Source organism: Cavia porcellus, unplaced genomic scaffold (assembly GCF_034190915.1).
Source record: "Cavia porcellus strain 051 isolate PalLab524CR breed Dunkin Hartley unplaced genomic scaffold, mCavPor4.1 scaffold_20, whole genome shotgun sequence".
Lineage (NCBI taxonomy): Eukaryota > Metazoa > Chordata > Mammalia > Rodentia > Caviidae > Cavia > Cavia porcellus.
Window position 1 is genome coordinate 21,627,582 of NW_026947503.1, and position 21,085 is coordinate 21,648,666.

A 21,085-nucleotide genomic window follows, 5' to 3' on the forward strand; every position below is an offset into this window, starting at 1 on the left:
ACCTAGTCCTTCCATGTATGTATTTTTGTGTTCAACTTTCTCTCTTATAAGAACACTGGATTATCTGGGCCCTAAATCCAGTCTGATCTCAATTTAATTGCACCTGAGAAGACCCTATTTCCAAATAAAATCATATTCACATATTTCAAGAGAATATGAATTTGAGAAGGTCATTACTCAACTTAGTGCAGTCAGTTTATAGCTTCTGAGTATATTGTAGCAATTACAAAAAGGCTTGATTCCCCAAGCACTGGGAAGGTGACTTATATGTCCACTCAGTGTTGAGTGATATAGTGCAACAAGCTAGCCACATTTCCACACAGCATTACTTAGGAAGGAGCAAAAACGGTCAGATGGTGAGCTGACAGTCTGTGATCACTTCTCGGTGAATTCCTCTGGAACAGCAGGCACTGCAGTTCATCTGCTTCATGCACTGATGCTAAGAAAGGCACAGGCACATGACAAACACAAATAGCATCAGGTCACCTGCCCCAGAGCTGTGGCATCTGTGCTAGGGGACCCATGGAGGATGACCCATGGAGGATGCTGATTCTCTTGGGTTTCTTTTGAAGCAACTACTTTTTGATATATTCACACAGTAAAGTTAAAAGTTATCTGAAGGAGAAATAATAGATTTTCTTTCGAGGAGAGGTCTGTTCAGTAACAAGTCTTGATTAGTTGAGTAGAAAGAGCTGGGAGTCCTTGTACTGCTTGTATGCATGAAGAAGCCACACATGTTGTTAAAATACTGCAGTGTTTTCGTACTGTGTTACACAGCCACTGGAGACTTCAAAAAATTTAAGCATTATATGTTGTATAATGGAAAAACTTTTTCACAGGACGTAGCCATGGTAAATATCTTTGAAGTCAGAGAGTAGGAGAGAAAGGAAGACATGGACCTGGAAAGAACACAGGAAAGGTCCAGACAGCATGGACTTTGGTATAATAAAGTGGTAAGGAAACTATAGCATTACTTTATGATGAACAATATGTTAGTAAATCAGTACCTACAAAAACAGTTTACAATGCAGGTACAGTTCCACATTTTATATCATGCAATTCCATTGTAGAGTTCTAGATCTGTATAAACTATGATTTTCTTCCCTATCAGACCTTCAATGTTTATAGTTATTCACTGCAACTTAAACAACTATATTGAGAAACTTTAAAAAAATTTGTTAGCCTATTAATGTAATCAACTAATTAAGTTATTCCCTTAGGCTTAATTTAATTGCATTACTAATTATATTCCTTGGTTGAAGCTTTTTTGGTGGATATCTCAAAATAAATAAGCCAGTACTGTATATATAATGTTTGAATGTATGTAAGTATTTCTTTTAAAAGAATGAACATGGAACGATAATAATTGTTGTAGTCAGGGATTGTAAGAAGAACAATTGTTTATAGGATAGCTGATTTATAGTATTATTTATGATAGTCACCAAGGAGTTAAATACAAAGAAAGTACAGGAAATCTGCCCATACACTAAAGACCTAGAGAATTCAGCAGAGGGCCTGGATCCTATGACAATATCCTGCCTGAGTCCAACTGAAGACCTAGAACACATGACAATGTCTCCCATGAGTCCAGCTGGAGGCCTAGAGTCCATGAAAATGACTCATGGAAATGTATCTCACAGATGTGTACTGCGAAGGCTCAAAGGTCAACAGTGGAAGCTAGAAAGTCTATGCCAGCAGGGTGAAGGATCTATGCCAGTAGATTGAGAGTTCTGTACTGGTGCCAAAAAGTGATGCTCAAAATAAGGTCCAGGGCTTCCCCAAACCCCTCTCCCCGCAAAGTAACACAGCCATCCTCAGTGACAATGAAGTCCTGAGCTTCTCCATTGAGAACAACTGAGCTCATATCAGGAACCCAGAGTGACAAGCTTGTTTTGGAGACTGAGCAGCACACCATATTCCCCTTTGGGTCCAGGAAGCAATGCTCAAAGTAAACACCAAAGTTCTCCCAAAGTGAACAGCTATTCTCAATGACAAAGTCCTGAGCTCCTTAAGTGATTACAGCCCAGTTCATATCAGGGAAGTCAGCATGACAATCTCTTCCAGGAGAACCAACAGCTCCAAAAAACTAACAGCTTTGAAACAACAGCAATACTCCTCCTTTCCAGATCTCCTTTTTATGCTCGAACTATCAACAGGTAGGTCATTTATGCTCAGCACCACACTGATTCAGTTCAGCTGGTGTAAATGGACCATCAGTCCACCACAATAATAATAGCCCAATCCTAGTACAGATAGACTCCTGAGGTGATGTGACGGTGGTTTCTAAAAAGTTGTTTGAAGGACGCCTCCAACATCTGATTTCCCATAAATGAATAACTAAGGAAGATATTTTCTGTACTCAGTGAGGAAATCTTTCTTTTCTAATGTAAATGTTCCTTTGGAAAGCTGTCCTGGGTTTAGCCCTGAATCACCAGCTGTGTATCTAACCCTCTCTCCAGCAAGGCTGCATGGCCCTTTGGAAGCAAGTATCAGAAAATTCTAGGGATTGGACTTTGAGGCATTTTAAGTTCATTCCCAGATGAACTAATCTGTCCAATTCTATGCTCACTTCCTGAATTTGACCACTTCCAACATAATAACTCTGGAGAAGGCATACACTGCTTTATTCTGAAGACTGAAGAAGAAATGCTAACAAGAAATAAGATAATTACATAGAAGGACACCCAGCGTATGTATAAAAGCACTAAGTACCCCAAGACAGAGGTACAAGTTAGAGCTAAGGATAAGAACATTGAATAAAAGTCTTAATAAACATATTGAGACCTCCCTTCCTCTGGGACTAAGCCCAGGACACATATGCACTGAAGCACATTGCCACGCACCTAGTATCTCTCCCTCCAAACCACACTGGCACAAGATAGGTATTGATTGCCAGCAAAAACTGAATTGGAGAGGACAGGAATGGGCCCAGTGGGTAGTCAATGAAAACCCTAGAGGTATCATTCCCAGGCCCTTCCCATTCTTGGTCTCCAGGTAGCCTGGCTTACATTGCCCAGAAGGAAAAGGAAGGAATCATCATCAAGGAAACCAAAGGAACAGGAAATATAAATGTTTCAATATCGCAGACAGGAGCAAAAAAATTTAAAAAGACTAGCTGTAGCTCATTACTGGTCATTATCTTCCCATGTACTAAGAGCTCCCCGTGAACATTTTAGTGCTATACTCATATACTCTGGCACTTTACAAGTGTGCAAAGCACATGATCCACCACTGAACTATACTCCCTTTACTCTTAATAGTACTTCCTTTATTCTTAAATATTAATAGAGAGACAAAGATACCCAGATATTTGAGGGAAGCTTGTAATGTAAAAAGCCCAAAAGACCGAAACAAGACACACACACATACTCACACCAGATACAAAGCTGGGGGTAAAGAAAGCATTAAAACAACAATAGCAAAGTCTTGATGCCATCAGGAGCACATGAGAAAGCACAGAATTTATGAAATGAGATTAGAATGTTATTCAACAAAGAACAGACCTATTTGGAAATTAAATTAACAGTGATTTCAAATAATCAACAGAAAAATGAGAAAATAAAGTTGAGAAAGTTTCCTGAGAAGCAGAATAGGAAAGGAGTTAAAAACTGGAAAACAATTTTTTTCCTTTTTTATTTTTGTGTATTTATTTATTTTGAGACAGGGTTTTGCAATGCAGTTCTGGCTGACCTTGAACTCTCTTTGTAGCCCAGGTTGGCCTTGGACTCACAGAAAACATCCTGTCTTAGTCTTCTGAGTGCTGGGATTACAGCTGTGTGCCACCCTGCCTGACAAAAAAATTTTAAGTAATTTCGAAAGTTATGAAGCAAAATATCATATGGGAAATTACTTATTATTTCAATAAGCTTTATAGCTCAGCAGCAAGTAATACTTCACATTCAACTAAAAACCAAAGAAGAAGCGAATATTTAGAAAGCCCTTTATGCTTGACACATAGTAAGCATTATGTAAATGCTTATTAAACTGACACAATAAATCAAAATGTAAATAATGAATAATTAATTAGCCAGATTCTGCTTTAATTGCATGGGGAGAAGGAGAGAAGAAAGTATTATTGGGTGTGTGTGCTTGTGTCTGTGTGGATGAAAATCCTGTAAGACATAAATACACTATATTCAATTAAAGGAAATGAGTAGATGCTAAGTAAAATTATGCAAAAAGTACCACCATAAGCATAAACAATGTAAGGCATCTCTCTCAGACTCTGAAATATCAGAGGCCTCTTCAGGAAATTATTTAAAAATGCTTAATGTGCCAGGCATAATGTCTCATAATCTCAGCTACTTCAGAGGCTGAGGCAGGAGGATTGCAAATTTAAGAGCACTGAAGCAATCTGTGGAGATTCTTTTGCAAAATAAGGTTTTAAAAAGATTTTTATTCAGCACTCTCTGTGTTCAATTGCTAATAAAAAAGACAAAAACATCCAGTGAGGCCAGTAACCAAGTTTCTCTAAGGCATCCCTTGAGGAAATGCGTGCACCCCCTGGAAGGGGCTACAGGGGAATAAGCAGTGACCTCTGTGGGTGGGGAATGAAATCCTTTTGTAGCTTTTAGGGGACAAGAGCTGCAGACTGCATGGACAGGGGACAGGATCCAACCCCCAGTCTTAGGGAGGGTGTCCTGGGTTAGGGGCGGGGAAGGGAGGTCCCAGCATATCCAACCCTACCCTAACCCTTTCCCCTGCCTGCCATCCGCCACTTCATTTCCACTTGTTTCCTCTTCTCTGCACAACTTTCTATTTCAGAGAAACAGCCCAAGCAACTTTCATGTGATGCTTTTACTTCTCTGTTACTGTCCTATTTCTCCAAGCTTGCCCTTACTGACAGTTTTCCCTTTGACCTCTTTTCTCTCCCTTACTTGTTTGACCCGTAGCAATTGATTTCTCGCCACGTTCCAGAGCAACTGTGTCCTTGAAGCCTGGCAGCTGCCCTTGTCATTGCCATCACATACTCTTACCTGCACTTTTTATTTTGAAAAGTTTCCATTCTCTAGGAAAGCTAAAAGCACAGCACAGTGTGTGCTCATTTAGTCACCACCTGTGAATGCTGTGCAGTGTGCATTCCGTAACACCCCTTTCCCACATAGGAGTGTGTGTGTGTGCACGTGTGTGTGTGTGTTTTGGCAGAGCAATATGAAAAGTGGTTTATTATCATGACATTTCAGCTAAGTGCTTTGTTTCAAATACTTAATTGTTGTTCTTATTTTTGTAGTTTTAGAATCCAGGATCCAAATACATTTCACACATTATTTTTGTTTGTTTTGCTTCTTAATCTCAGTTACTTGAGAAACTAAAGCATAAGGATTGAAAGTTTAAGGGCAGCATGAGAAATTTATGAAGATTTTGTCTCAAAATAAGATTTTAAAAGATTGTTGTTCAGCACGCCCTGTGTTCAATCTCTAGTACAAAAACAAAACAAAAACAAAACAAAACAAAACCATCCAGTATGGCCAATACTAAAGTATCTCTCAGGCATTCCTGTGGAAATGTATGCACCTCCTGGGGGAGTGTGACTGAAAAGGAACAAGGACAGCTTCTGTGGATTGGTGGTCTTAATCAAGGTTCTACAACCAAGATTCTAGAATGTTCCATTTCCTTTTATGGGGTTGTATCATAGCTGACCTTTTCTGACCCATTAAGTCAATTGATGTGTAGAATGCCCTTCATTCTAGATTTGTTTGATTGCTCTTGTCATGTTTAGATATGGGTTAAACATTGGTTTTCTTTTTTGTTTTCGCAAGAATACCACACAAATAATTTTGAGTGCTTCCAGTTGCATCACTTCATGATGTCAATTTCATTCCCTTTTTTAAAAGAAGTTAAGTTTGTTTCTATGTTGTCTGCCAACTTTCCCCATTGTGAAAGTACCTTTCCCCATTTGTGGTTAAGTAATGTTTTGAGACCGTGTGAATATCCTGTTCCAAATAACTTTTCTCTCCTGGTTCTAACATGTACAGATTATCTTTGCATCCAGTTACTTCAGTGATGATGGCAAAGTGGAAATGGTTCAGTCCCTTCTTCAGTTATTAGCTGATGCTCCCACGTAAAAAGGAACTCTCCCTGCTCCCCCTTTGTTCAGTGGGCTCGAGATTTCTTTTCTTTTCCTTCTATGCTATAATTCAACACCATCATAATTGGTTTGGATCCTTGAATCCATGCAGAAGTCGTCAGTGGGAATTCCTTTAAACGAGCTCCTATGTCTTTTTATAGAGGCCCATTGAACCTTTTGGTGCTTTCTTGCTTTTTGACTCCAAATGTTCTGGACTTGCCTTAACCCTGTCTGCCCCAGGCTGGAATTAGCCATGTATGTGCAAACCTGTGTTTATTTTAGTTCTTCTAATGTTCTTGCCTTCCCTGAAACACTGGATTCTGTTATCCCAGTCTCCTGCTTACAATCATATTTTCATAAATCCTACATTACATTTATTTATTTATTTATTTTTTGACAAGCCTTGTAACGCGGCCTAATCTGGGCTTGAATTTGAGATTCTCTTGCTTCAGACTCCTAAGTGCTAGGATTACCACATATACCACCATGGCCAGCTCCCTAGACTGCCTTGATTTCTTGCTGCCTGACTAACTGGTCTTTTTAATTCCTTTGTTATTGTCATTAATTTTTGACAGATAGCAAAATTCTGTGCAAAGAGCCACAGGGCCTATCCTCAGGAAGCTCACACTCAAACGTCTAGCTAGGTGGTCATGTGATTTTCTATTCAAGTAGGACACTTTGTAAATGGAAAGGTGAGTTACAGAAAAACTAAACTGGGCCTGAGTTATAAATCAGTACTATCCAAAGGTCACCAGGAATTATATTCCCTATACATATCAAATCCTATGCCCTGCTTGGGTTTCTATTGTTTTCTTGTAACACAACTCTAAGCACATGATCAAACTCTCCATCCCCTCAAACCTACAGCCACAGAAAATAAAGCTTTATAGAGCTTTATTACATACAGCTTTATAGAAAATAAAGTCAAAATCCCTTTTCAGAGTCCTAAGGCATTCTAAAATGTGCCTATTTAAATATCAGATCCCATTTACATCTGCTCAAGCTTCTCCTGTAGTCTGACTGCAAGGGTCCCTGAGAGCAAGAGCACCTATATCTCACAGTCATAATACCCAGCACTGACACCGCCTCCAGAATGTAGCAGGTGCTCACAAATCACAATGCTCAGGACGGGTTTCTGGCTTTCCTCTGCACGGGACACGCTCATCCCCACTGTGCTCTGGCTTCCCTGATCCACAATGCTTTCTCCATCTCTCAGATCTGTTTAATTCTCACCAACTTCTAATCAAGACATTAGAGTGAGCATGCATGTGCTTTTCCACTTCAGATGCATAAGATGAAATGTAGTTTTTAAAAGAATGAGAAAAACTTCACTGAATCTGAATGTAGAGAAAATTCATAGTGATGGAGTTGGGGTGTAGGAATTTTAGTCATATGGCCAAAGGCACTCAGGACCAAACAAGAGTGGAGGGGACTGGGAAGTCTGCAGGACACTCCTTGCCTTGCTGGTACAGTGGAGTCCTTGCATGATGCCTAAGATTTAGGCATGAAATAAGGTGACCACTGGGATCAGCCGAATCCTGAAGGAAACAAGCAGCTCTGCAAAACAGGAACAAGAATGGGAGGTGCAAATGGAGGACTCCCCACCTGGGCGGGTCTCTTAAGGTCAGCTTTTTTTCTTTTCTCTTCTTTATTTTTTTTTTTTTTCTTTTCTTTTTTACAGAAAACTGAGGCCAGATGGAGCCCTTCCGCCTGATAGAAAGTAAGGAAGGAAGAAAAAAGAGGAGAAGGAGGAAGGGCCTCAATGGCTACAACACACTTATTGTACACCGCAGAGATTGAATGTCATGTAAAACCCCTCTGCCTGATAGTTTATCCACGTGGTTTGCCTGGCGTGCCCAGTGTTCTTGAGAGCAGCTTATTCATGTGACTTGCCTCAGGCACTCTCTGCTTGAGGCTGGCCTTGCTCCAATCCCACGTGTGTGATCAAACTCCAGCTTCAGCTGCCCTTTATGTATCCCCTTTTCTGTTTTGTAGTTACAATAGGTGATCATTTGGAGCTGGATGAGCTGTGTTTTGAGGATTGTGTACAAGATCTTTTTATTTTCAAGCCCTTTTCATTCTAGATGAACTTGCTCAATCTAGGCTAAAGATTTGCAGTCCAAAGATTTTAAATTCCTTCATATAGCAATTTAATATTGTACAATGCATTAACCCAGAATAGTGATCAGTTACTAGTGTACTGGGCAATTATTTTATACCTCTTGTGGTTATACTTTTCTGCTGGATATGTAAGACCAAATTAAGATTGATCAAGTTTTGCTATTAACAAGGTCAGTTAAGTTTCCTCAGGATTTACCTTGGAACCATATACAGCACCTCTAGCTCTTCAATCAGTGTCAGCCATCTGGATGAGTCATGGTCATTGCTTGACCAAGTTGCTTTCTGTGAAAGCTTGGGAGACACTTTTCCTAGTGACTCTCCTTAGGCACACTATATGCCATGAATCTTTATCTTCTCTTGTCCTATAATCTCCTTGATCAGGATTTTTACAGCTCACTAGAGTTGTGGATATCACTGAAAATGTTCTCTCATGTGGTGGGTCCTCATTGACTTCTAAGGGCTAGGGCAAAAATGCTGTCTGTCCTCTTAGCCTGTCTGTCTTTCTAGATTTTTGCTTATATACCTCAGTTGTTGAATATACAGAAGAGAAGGTTAATAACTTAACATTTTGTAATGGGGGCAGTGAGCTTAATACTACTGTTTTATCTGAATATCAAGCATCTTGGAACATAAAATAGAACCATTATTTTTTAACAACGATGGGTGTTCTACTGGTTGAATCTCTGTAGAATGCTAACAGGCAACAGTCATATAACTTCACATAGAAAATTTGAAATCAAAATCATAAACTATGTTGTAGCATGACAGTCATGATGACACTTTTGTGGCATACTTAAATTTCCATTTTGACATAGTATATCACTTTTAATCAATCACCTCTATGTAATATATAATAAGGTTTTATCTAACTCATTGACCTTTAATGGGATGTCACTGAGGAAATTTGTGACATTGTCTGGACCACTTAATGTCTAGGCACCTCTAAGTATATATAGCACACACATCACTTAAGTTTTTATTATTACTGACTGGTGACTTCATGTTGGCTTGACGTGATCCTCCTATCACAATTAATTGAAGCACAAAAGAAAGACAAATTTCTGAATCTGAAAGAAAAGGTTTATTACTGTAAACAATTCCAGTGTTCCATTTCAGAAGATAGCACACCTTGAAGGCACGAATACATTTAATGCAGCATGGCATTAACAATGAATTATCATAACCATGTGAACAACTTAAGTTTCTTAACTTAGTTAAGTACCAAGAGCATATTTTGTGAGGAAATCTTATTATATAATTTCTAGAAAACTTAACCTTTTGCTGATGACCAATTTACTGAGGGGGTGCGGGTGTCCAGAGATCATTGGGACTTCCTACTAATGAATACAGTGTAGGATAATTTTCCCCAGGCAATTGCTCCTTTATTCCGCAAAGGAATCCCTGACCGATGATTTTCTAAGTCTGAAGGGTCTGCATTTAGGTAACTTAACAAATTTCTGATGACCTATGTTTGTGTCATTTTTACTAGTTGTCAACCCAGGTGAGAGCATACCTTTTAAATTTATAAACTAAATTACATTATGGACAAATGGTCCAAAAACACAAAAGAAGAGAAAAGAATTACTGGGCTCAAATAAAAAACAGCTATTCACAGATAAGACAAATGGAAAAACAAATATACTGAGGCTGGGGATTTAGCTCAGTGGCATAAGCGCCTGCCTTGCAAGCAGGCAGTCGTGAGTTCGATCCCTGGTACCGATGAAAACGAAAAAGACAAACAAAACAAAACAAAGAAACAAACAAAAAACCAAATATACATAGATAATTGGCTTAAAATATCAGAATGCATAGAAACACATTTTTGGCCAAACTGAATTACAGTAACTCTTTTACAATCTTAGAAGTTTATAATTATAAATAGATTAGTCAGAATTATTTGTAGGTCAATTATAATCTCTTATAAGAAGAATTTGGGAGTAATAAAATCTTTTATTTATAATTAATATATAATTTTGTGTTTTATTTTGTCTTAAGAATACTGACAATTTTTTAATCCTTTTCACGTAGCCTTCAGTTCAGCTGTCTCCGTACACTCTGTCACCTCCTCAGATATTCTTTTCCCAATTTTTGGTTTCCATCTCCTGGGCATCCTGGGTAAATTTCTTTAATTTCTCCCAGGTCATATTTAGACCCATCCTTGTCTATCACTTGTGGAGCAGTCTCCAAGGCATCACTGCCATAGGACTAAGCAACAGTTCCTCGAGAGGTGGAACCACTCCTTCTCTGGGTCTGGGTCCATGATACAACCAAATAGCACACCCAGGCACCCACATAGATGGTCAGCATCTTCTTGAAAAACACAAGCATACTTTCCACTCTGAGTGATTAGTGGATTGAGTCCATTCTATTATCCAGTATGAAGATCTTTCCAAATAAACCTTCCTAGTCTCTTTACTTTTACCTAGTTGAATTTTCTTTCTGCAGCTGTAGTTCCATCCCTTGTATGATTTAAAGCATTAATAGTATACAATGCCAAGTGAAGTCTATTATGAGGTGGGAATTTTTATGAGAAAGGATTCCCCCTTTTGTTTTTGTATTTGAATTTTGAGTGTACAGTGAGTACGTTCAACAAGTTGTTGACCTTGAGGGTTACAAGGAATTCCTCTGGTTAGGGAAATGTGAAAAGTTTTACAAAACATTTGGAAATAATTACGCATATAAGCTATTCATTGTCTGTCTTAAATGTCCATAGTCAGAGATACTAACGATATCCAAGTGATGAGCAGTGACATATTTAGCCAGTGTGGGCAGAAGCAATAATTCTGAGAAAGTATCCACTGAAATATGGATCCAGTATAGAGAGCCAAACTCAGGAATATGAATGACATCCATTTTCCAGAGGTGATTGGGGTGAAACCCTCATGAATTAGCTTCCATAGGGAGTAAGGGAAGGTGTATTATGCGTGAGGAACGTGGCACGGAGGCAGAAGCCTGTTGAACAGTATCTGAGGGAGCAATACGACAGTAATCAGCAATCTGCTTATAGTAGCATCTCCCTAAGTGAGAGGCCCTGGCTACTGGGAATGGGAATGTAAATGACCAATAAAATAAGGCACATGGCATGACTGAATGGCAAATTAGACAGTATGAAATAAATGAAAAAGATCTTTTTGGTTAGTGTGAATGATGGCACATCACATCACAAATATAAGTGCTGTTTGAAAAGAAGTTAATTGGAGTAGATGAATGATCTTGTAAGGCCCATATAACAGCCTGAAATTCAGTCTGTTGAACAGAAGAAAAAACCTAATATCTTGTATTTGGTGCCTTGCTGCTTTTGCCTCTGGCTGTGGCTCCTGCCCCATTGCCTCAGGGCTGTGGGTGAGCTCCCCTGAGTGGTGGCTCATTGGCCCTATGGTTTAGCACTGATTCTTCAGTGGCAGTGATAGGAAGGCGTCAGTGCCTGCCTCACTGCTGGGGATGGGCTCCATCTCCAAATTGGATTTGCCAGCACCTGCTCCCCAAAAGATGCCACAGTCATTGCCTCTGCAGCCACAGCTCCCATTCCCCCCCCCCCCGGTTTTTCCTTTCTCTGACTTAGGCTTCCGTGGCTTTCATGGCTCCAAGCTGAGTATGGGGTGCAAGGAGTTGTGGGTGTGGCTGGTTGGCATGTCGATGCAGGAGGGCCTTCACTTGGCCGTGTTCCTCCCTTCCATGGCACTGTAATGTGCAGGCAGCCTAATCCATGCACAAATCCAAAAAATTTGCCTTCCACTGTAACCAATCCCCTAGTCTTAAACATACTTTGCTATTTCTTTTTGTCCCTCATAGCTCCTTCCTTATCTGACTGACCAAAATAGAGGGTTTAAACTCTACTGGGGTGGGGAGAGTGTTGCTCTGCCTTCTGTTTTCTGCCTAGGACTTAATTTTAAAGTAGTGCTCCAAGCCAAATCCTCCACTAGGTACATGACCGTCAACACACTCTGATTCAGATCCACAAAAAAGAAAGAAAGAAAACCCATACTAGAATGAGGATTTATGTATACATCTGTTGTTCTCAAGAACCTATTAGCCTCATGTTTAACACCTGATAAAATCAATATACCTCTCTCTCCTTTGTTTTTCATGAGCCTGTTTTGTTCTTTTGACTGCAATGAACTTGTTTTTTCTTTTGGATCTAATGAACCCATTTTTCTCTTTGGCCCTAGTGAGCCCACTTTTCTTCTCTTGAGCCTGTTTCTCTCTTTGGCTTTGCTGGAGCCTATTTCTCTCTTTTTGTGTGTGCACAGCTAGAGGTCTCCTCTTCCTTACAATATGATGTGTGTCCTCATTCCCTGGGTCCCTGTTCAGGGGCCAAATGTCGCAGCTCATGCACCTCCTAAAGTTTCTGGGGTGAGGATAGTAAGAGGATGAAGGATAGTAAGAGGATAGTAAGAGGATGGTAAGACAGCAGATAGAATAAATAAAACTGAGACCAGATGGCACCCTCTCTCCTTATGAAAGGGAAGGAAGAAAGAAGAGGAGGATAAGGAGGAAGGCAGGGCCAGCTTTATACTAGCCCATGGTTTTCAGATACTGGCCAAACATTGTTCTTGATATTTCAGTGGAGATATTTTTTGGATGAAATTAACATTTAAATCAGTAGATTTTGTGTAAAGCACATGGCCCTCCATATGTAGGTGGGCCTCACCTCATCAGATGAAAGCTTTAATCTAAGAAGACTGGGATGCCTGGAAAAGGAGAATATTTTTCCAGCAGGTGGTCTTTAGATTTAAATTGTAACCCCTCCCTGGGTTTCCAGCTTATCTCACATATTTTAGATTTACCAAACCTCCAAAACTATGTGGGCCAGATCCTTAAAAATTCCCACTTCTTCCATATTTACACCCTGGTGTCTGCTTTTCTTTGGAGTAGTGGTAATAGTGCCATAAACCACATGATGTAGGAGATAGTGTTTCTAGGTTGAGGATGTTGTACTGAAAATGCTCAGCACAGTATAAATTCAAGGATAATTACAAAACTTCACATGTAGATATAACTATCCAGTATCAGGAGGCATTTGTTAAGCTATTTATTGCCAGGCACTGTTCTAGGTAATGGAGATTCTGAACGAGAATACACACATCTATGATGTGCCTATACCCTGAAATATATACATAAATTCATGTGTAGGTAAATTCTATGAAACAAGTAGAGTACAAGGTTTTCAGAGGAACAATTTTTAGATTACATGGTCAAGGTTAGACTTTCTTTTTTAAATTATTATTAATTCTAGAGACAGTTTAGCAGGGTATATCAATCTGGGATAGAGGTTATTTTCTTTCAGAGCTTTGAATATTTTACTCCAGGCTCTTCTTAACTTGATGGTTTGTGTCGAGAAGTCTGTCATTATTCTGATGGGCCTTTCTCTGTAAGTTATCTGTTTCTTGTCTCTAACAGCTTTTAATATTCTGTTATTATATTGAATTTCTGGGATCTTGATTATTACATGCCTGGGTGTAGCTCTGTTTTGGTTGTAGGTGGCTGGAGTTCTGTATGCCTCATATCTCAGAATATCATTTCCTTTTCCTATGTTTGGGAAATTTCCTTAATTATTTCTGTGAATAACCTTTGTAGTTCCTTTGTTTGTATCCTAGCCTCTTCATTTACATTTTTTATTCTCAAGTTATGCATCCTTTTTTTTGTCTTCTAGCCTTTGTATTGTTACTGCTTGTTTCCTTGTTATTTTTAAAAAGTTTTCCCTTTCATAGTCCCACATTGCAAAATTGTCCTCCAGTTTGGATAATCTATACTTAGTTTCTTTCAAGCTGATTTGCCATCTTTCCATAGAGTTTTTAATTTCCTGGTGATCTCTTTGAATATGCTTGATGTATTCTATATTTTTTATATTCTTCATCAAATGGTTCTCTCCTGTGTTTGAGTCCCTCCCTTCTTCCATCTGTGTCTGCTTGAGGGGTGCTTAGTATCTCTTTTATTATTCTTCTTATATCTTGCTTTATTTGGCTAAATGTCTCACTTTTGATCATCTATAGGGTTCCAAATATATCTCTTTATGTCCACTGGTGCTGTGTCTGATATTGCATGTTTGCTGTTCTCATTCTCCTTTGTATTTACCTGTCCTGGGTCAATGTTCTCAGGGTTGGGGCCTGGGGACTTTTTGTTATTGCTTCCTCTTCCCATCTTTTTTTTTTTTTTTTTTCTTCCAGGAGGCCCCAGTTTCTTTCTTTGTTGGTTATAATCCTTCTGAAGCGTGCTGGCTAGATGACACTTCACACTGCAATGTGCTAGTGAGTTGCAGACTGGGGTAGCATATGCTTGCCCCTCCCCTCCGGATCAGTCAAACTGCTGAGGCCTTCACTGTATTTGTGTGTGCCGCCTTCCCTCTGGGTGAATCAACCTGGTTAGGCCTTCACTGCATTAGTATGTGCCGCCACTGTAGGGAGTTGATTTCGGATAACCTATTGGGTCTCTAGCAGGTCACGTGACCCAGGCCAAGCTCACTCCACCAATTCTGTTCAGGAAGGGAACAACTGACTGAAGTCACTGCTGCCCCTTGTTCCTGCCAGTCCCACCTGGTCCCAGAATGTTGTCTGATGGAGCCCCCTTCTCTGTGGAATGGTTTTATTCCTGTCACTCAGAACAGGTCGATGCAGGTTCCTCCCAAGCTCAGCTCTCTGTTCAGCTCACTGACCCCCGACCTCAGTGTAACTGCATTTCCAGTGAGTCGAAGCAGCGGGATTTCAGATGGCTTGATAAGTTGCCGCTGCTTGGGTTCAGGTGCTGCAGTGGGAGCACTGAACCGTTAGCTGTTCCAATAGTAGCACCATTACTGTATGTTTGATGGGTTCTTCTCACCTTAGTTTCTTCTTGGGATGAGAGAATTCATCTCCTTCTGTTCGGGGCTCCCCACGCTGTATGATGTTGAATTCTAAGTTGACTGTCTCAGGGAACCTCTGTAGCCTGTTGTTATCTATCCACCATCTTTGCTCCTTTCAAGGTCAGCCTTTCTAACAAGATACTATTTAAGCTGAGACCGATAAAAGTGAGACATAAGCCAAGTTAAGATGTTGAGATGGTTGATCTTGGTTGTTAACATGATTGGATTGAGAAATTCCTAGGAAATTACCTAAACAGGCTTCTGGGTATGTTGGTGAAGGTGTTTCCAGAGACTATTGGCATATGGGGCAGCAAACTGAGGGGAGAGACCCACCCTGAATGTAGGCAGCATAGCTCAATATGCCAGGGGTCTAAAAGGAATAAAAATGGGAGAAAGCAGAACCCAATTAGCACACTTTCTCTCTCTCTCCACACTCCTTCACTATGATGTTTCTGCCTTGCCACAGTCCTACACAATGGGCCCTGCTAACCATAGAATGAAACATTTAAAACTATGAGCCAAAAAATCGACCTTTCCTCCTTCAAATTGTTTTTCTCAGGTATTTTGTCATGGCAGTAGAAGCTGACTAACACAGATGTAATGAAATAGCCAAATACAAAGAACAGAGAAAAAAAATCTTCACAGTGAGAAAAGATACCAATATCCCTGAAAAAAAAGGTCAACAAATTGGTATCTGTCTTTTCAGTATTGAGAGTAAGTTCTAGAATTCTTTTTCCAATAATCATTTGAAAGGAAGACAACATAGGCACTGCTGGACACAAATGTCATGGCACTTACCCTCAGAGACTCTTGCCAAAATAATTGCTGCTAAACTTCAAACTGAAGAAAAGGATCCCAAGGACAGAATGGAGACAAAACGGAATGGTTAAATAGTGAAATAATAAATTGCTGAAAATAATAAACTGTATTTTGCTTACTTTTAAAGTCTTCTACTTAGTATGCTCCATAAATATTTGGAAGCTAGAAATCAGGGAGTGCTTAAAGTCCTTGTGTTGATGAGGAGGCTAGAGATTCTGATTAAATTTAGACTCACTGAGAAAAATACATAGCTCCTTCTCATTCCTCATAGCCTAGTTTGGCTCAAACCTTTTTCTTGACTCTTCTGTAATTACCCCGCACTCTCTTATTTATCTTTGGAAGTCCTCTGTCACTTAGAGCCTGTGTACATGATCAACTGCTTAATTATGCTGTGTCACTTGTCAGCACAGTGCTGAGTGCTCAGCCTCTCAAAACCTTCTAACTAATAGCCACGGGTGCGTTGGAACAGAGCACTTAACTGACATGCTTCTTGAACATTGCTACTTCCTGGCTTTGTGAGTTTAGACATGTTGCCAGATCTGTTGGCCTGGGTATTCTTTTAGTTGTAAAATGACATGACATGGTAGGTTGTCCTCTACCATTCAGTCAAGCACTAAGAATCTATGAGTCATCTTTCCATGCTTGATCTTCATGTCTTGAAGTTCAGTTCAGAAAGATCATTATGTGTGTCAATGACACACCATTGCTAATGGGTAAATGTCAACAGCCCCTCCTTTTTCCTCTGTCCTCACCTCTTCTCAAGCTAGGACTCTCACTTGCCTCTCATTAGGCTCTTGCTTGACGAGCATTTCCTGACAAGCTGTAGAGTGGACACTATTGACTGATTAAGGAAGAGGGGAGCTTTTAGTTAGCAAGATCTTTTGTTCTGCTGTGTCTGGGCTTATTCTGCTGTACAGCTATCCACAGAACAGTGGTTACAGGTCCCCATACAGATGCCCAAATCTGCAGATGCTCAAGAATCTTACATAAAACAGTGTACTATTTGCATATAACCTACATCCATCCTCCTATATATTTTAAATTGGATGTTCCCAACCTATAGCTCACAGGATAAATGTGCTCTTAGATAGTTGATAATGCAGCCCCACAAGATTATAAACTTGTAACATTAGTATATGATTTTTAGCAAAAATTTTTAGTGACTCAGTTGTGTGGTGCTTGAGTGTGGACTGCATAGGCAGCAACCAAATGCTGCATAGGGAAGAAAGCAGTGTGAACTCTGTCTCCTGAGCCTGCCACACACAGTGACTTATGTTGAAAGATATAATAAAAATATAAAAAAGAAATTCTGTTACTTACACACATTAACTATATTACATATATTATATGTGGCCCAAGACAATTCCTCCTCCCTTGATGCACCCCAGATAAGCCCAAAGTTTGGATACCTACTTTTTGAGCCGTCTCTAGATTACTCACACTCTGCTGTTTAGGGAAGAATGACAAGAAAAATATCTGTATGTTAAGTATGAGTTCAACCATTATAGGCCTAAATATATAACATACTTCAATAGCAATATAACAGTTTCCCCAAATGGCCTAAATTTGTTTCCCACATGCGGAACTTGCACCCTAGGAGTCTACCTGTATTTCCCATCAATTCATTTCTTTGCCCATTGAATGTCTCCCTTGTTTCTCATCCAGTGACTTCATTCAACTTTTGATTGCTTGCCTAATCCTTTGTGTATCAGTCATGTCCTACAACTTGACAAGAATCTTCCACTTTAAAATTTTTTCATATATCTGTATCTATATCTATATCTATATCATCTATATCTATCTGTCTATCTATCTATCTATCTATCTATCTATCTATCTATCTATCCATCTATCATCTATCTATTTTGTTGGAATAGAAACCATGACCTTCTCCATGATAGGCACACATTCGACTACTGAGGTTCATTCTCAGCACAAATGTCCCATTTTTAGATGCTTGCTTCTGCCCCAGAAAACACTTCCTGTGTTAATTTCTCTTGTTTATTTCTCATTCATCATCAAGCTCTTCGCCCTTCAAATGCCAAGTGCTCACTCATTGTACATAACATAACATGACAGAAAAACCCATACACTTCTTACAAGTGAAGAGTTTAAAACTATTTGGAATGCTGACAGTTGTTTCAAGAATATGTAAGTTCATCTCTGTACTAGCACTTTTTTCTATAGCCTTGAGGTCAGGTATTAACATGGGTCATCATCTGTGGTGATGGAGAACAATCAGCTCTCATCTTCTCATAAGCATCACAGCACCGATTCAGTGCTATGGCTCCATCTCCACTCCCTCTTTTAGACTTTTAACCAGAAACAGTAGTGATCTTTTTTTCTCACTTAGGGATAACTGTCACTGGGTCAGGTTTGTAGTCTAAAGAAGAGGCAGCATCGAGAAGCAGCATCTAAGTTATCTATTGCTATGTGACAAGTTATCACACACTTAGAAATTTAGAATTACATGTAAGATGTGATTAAAATGTACAGTGAATGCTTAAATTTTAAAATTTTATTACAGTAAAAGACAAATCATCATTAATTCCCCTAAAAGTATTTCCCTTCACATTGAACACTTATGCCATTGGGCTCGCCACTTTCTGAAACAGTTCTGAGAAGTCCTCTTTCAGGTCTTTACAAGGTGTGATCAAAACAACAGTGACTTTCATTGTCAAGTACCATCTAATAAAAAGACAGGCTAATAAAAACTTGGTGTATCCTCATCCACCTCATTCCCTGGATCTGTCACTGTGCAACTTCCAAAGTCAAAAAGACAATGAAAGGTAAATGTTTTGAATCAATTCAAGACACTGAGGTAATTGTGACACTGTAACTAAAGACACTCATTAAAGAGGATTTTCAAAACTGTTTCAGAAAATTGAAAGAGTGATACAATAAGTGTTTGAAGAAAGGGAAAATGTTTTCAAGGGGATTAATGGCAATGTGACCTTTACTGTAGTAATTTTTAAAAATGTGAGCGTTCACCATATTTTACACCTTACCTCACACACTTATGATCCCTTGTGTCTGTGGGTCAGGATCTGGCCTGAGTTAGCTGGTCCTTTGGTCTCAGGACTCTCACAAGGCTGTTATAGAGTGTATGCCAGAGCTTCAGTGCCATCCTGCCAGAAGCCAGGAAGGGAAGACCCACTTTTACTCTCTTGTAGTAAGTAATTAGCAGAATTCATTTCTAGAAGTGCTGGACTGTGAGTCAGCTTCATTTCTGGCTGGTTTTTGGCCAGAAAGACACCTTCTAGTCTGCAAGTAAAATAATTATGGGAGTAAATCTCACGATTTTTGTCATATTCTGTTGTCAAGTCTGAGCCATATTCAAGGGGAGGAGATTACGTGAAGCCCATCTTATAGCATGTCAACGGCAGGCAGTAAAATACAATGGGAAGTCTATGGACTTTGGTGTTGATGATCTTTTTCAAATTTTAGCCCCACCAGTTAATATCCTGGGCTATCTGTTCATTAGTTCCTTCATTTACGTACCATGAGTAAGAATAGTACTGACTATATGGTTGCTGAAAAGATTAAATAAGTTACTACATTGAAAGTGATATAAGAAAAATATAACCCCCAACCTTTTAGACATCAGATGTGCTGAGTTTGTGGTCGTACACATTGAGGAATAAAGTTGCAAACCAAGAGAGGAAGTTACAGGAGTTTTATTGTACATAACAAGAAAAATAGCTCCTAGATTTCCACAAGGAGTCCCAAGAGCATGGCCATCCAGGCCATTTCTCAGGGGTAATTTATAAGTGAAATCACAATGTTGGTCAAACTCTAGTTAACCTATATGATTACAATTACAACTACTTAACTAATACTGATCCAATAGGGAAACAAGTTACATAGCAAGGGTATGTGGAAAGAATAAGGGCATTCTTGTCAAGAAAAGAGAGTAAAGATTTGGTTGTTCTTGTCACTTACCCACGTCTGATGCCTATCTAGAGCCACAGGACCAGATGGTGCTAATTACAGTATAATCTCAGATTGCTATCTATCTCACAGACCTGACACACAGTGTCCATCTTGAGGCCCAAATCTCTTCAGATTTTCCTTGTCATAATTTGGATGCCTTTATTTTTGTTCTAACTTCCTTGAGGGCTCAGTTCCTCTCTGACTGCACATTAACATCTGTCTAACTTAGTTATCTAAAATAATAGTACACAGAACAGGCTGCAATACAGTGCCACGTAACCACTGGCTAATTATCTTACTTCCTCTTTGCTGGTGTTATTTCTAGGGGGCGGGGGTGGTGCTTGAGCAGTGTTTACCTTATCCTTGGGGAAGTATTACAACTATAAGCAATGGCACTATTCAGTCATTTCCATATACATATCGTATGTACACTGTGGTTTTAAGATAATTGCAAATCAGCTGCATGTTATATATTTGACAAATTGCTTCCTATTGATGTACAGTAGGTTCCTCAAGGTGAAGGTGGGATGCCACAATGCTAAGTAAAGTGACTAGGACCAACCATCAAATAGAAGAGTCTACAGGGACAATTTGATACTGTACAAAGTGGTTTTATCTCTAGGAATTGAGATTGGCCCATCAAATATTAATGGTCCTTTAGCAGGATACCAGGGTTCTGAAGGAAAGCTGTTGCCTGCAGGAGGTCTTTGGCAAAGATTCTGCTTAGAAGATGGCCTTTAGAGATATTTTAGCTTTGTAATTGAAAGCATAGATAGAATTGTCCCCTAGGGCAGCGTCCAGGTAGTAAATTGTAAGAACTTTGTTTATGAAAGTGATGTGAAATATTAAGAAGAAAAGGAGGTTTAAAATAACCCAGGAAAATTATACACTATTGTGATATGTTGAAATTTGTATTTGATATTTTGTTCTTATTTTCTGACATATGGCTCCCAAAACCCTTGCGAGCAGCTCATCTCTGCATCCTAATCAATTAATTAGTGGATGGGGTCTCTAAATAGCTTAAAGATGGGGAATGGTCAACAGGAAGACTAAGATGTAATTAGAGGTTTGGGGCTTTTGGCTCTACTCCAACCTTTGACATGCTCCCTGTGCAAGGCTGGCTTGACCAATGAATTTACTGATCAGATGTACATAATTAAGCCTCAATAAAAGCCCAGAAGTGGAGCTTTCAGCTAGTTGAATATGTGGAGATTCCTGGAGGGCATGGAAGTTCCACATCCTTCTCCCATACCTCATCCCAGCTCTCTCTTTCATCTGCCTGTTCATTTACATCCTCTGTAATATCT

The 21,085-nt window shown here is 39.4% G+C and overlaps 1 long non-coding RNA gene across 2 annotated transcripts in view; it reads left to right on the plus strand.

Moving 5' to 3' along the window:
* Window positions 1-21,085, plus strand: part of LOC134471767 (uncharacterized) — a 105,798-nt gene that overhangs the window by 35,715 nt on the left and 48,998 nt on the right. The window contains exon 3 of one of the 2 annotated variants that reach the window (XR_010041391.1): window positions 7,749-10,117. The exons of the other annotated variant lie outside the window; for it this stretch is intronic. This is a non-coding gene — a long non-coding RNA (uncharacterized LOC134471767). Of the gene's footprint in view, window positions 1-7,748; window positions 10,118-21,085 lie in introns of those variants that run through there. 2 annotated transcript variants of the gene reach the window in all.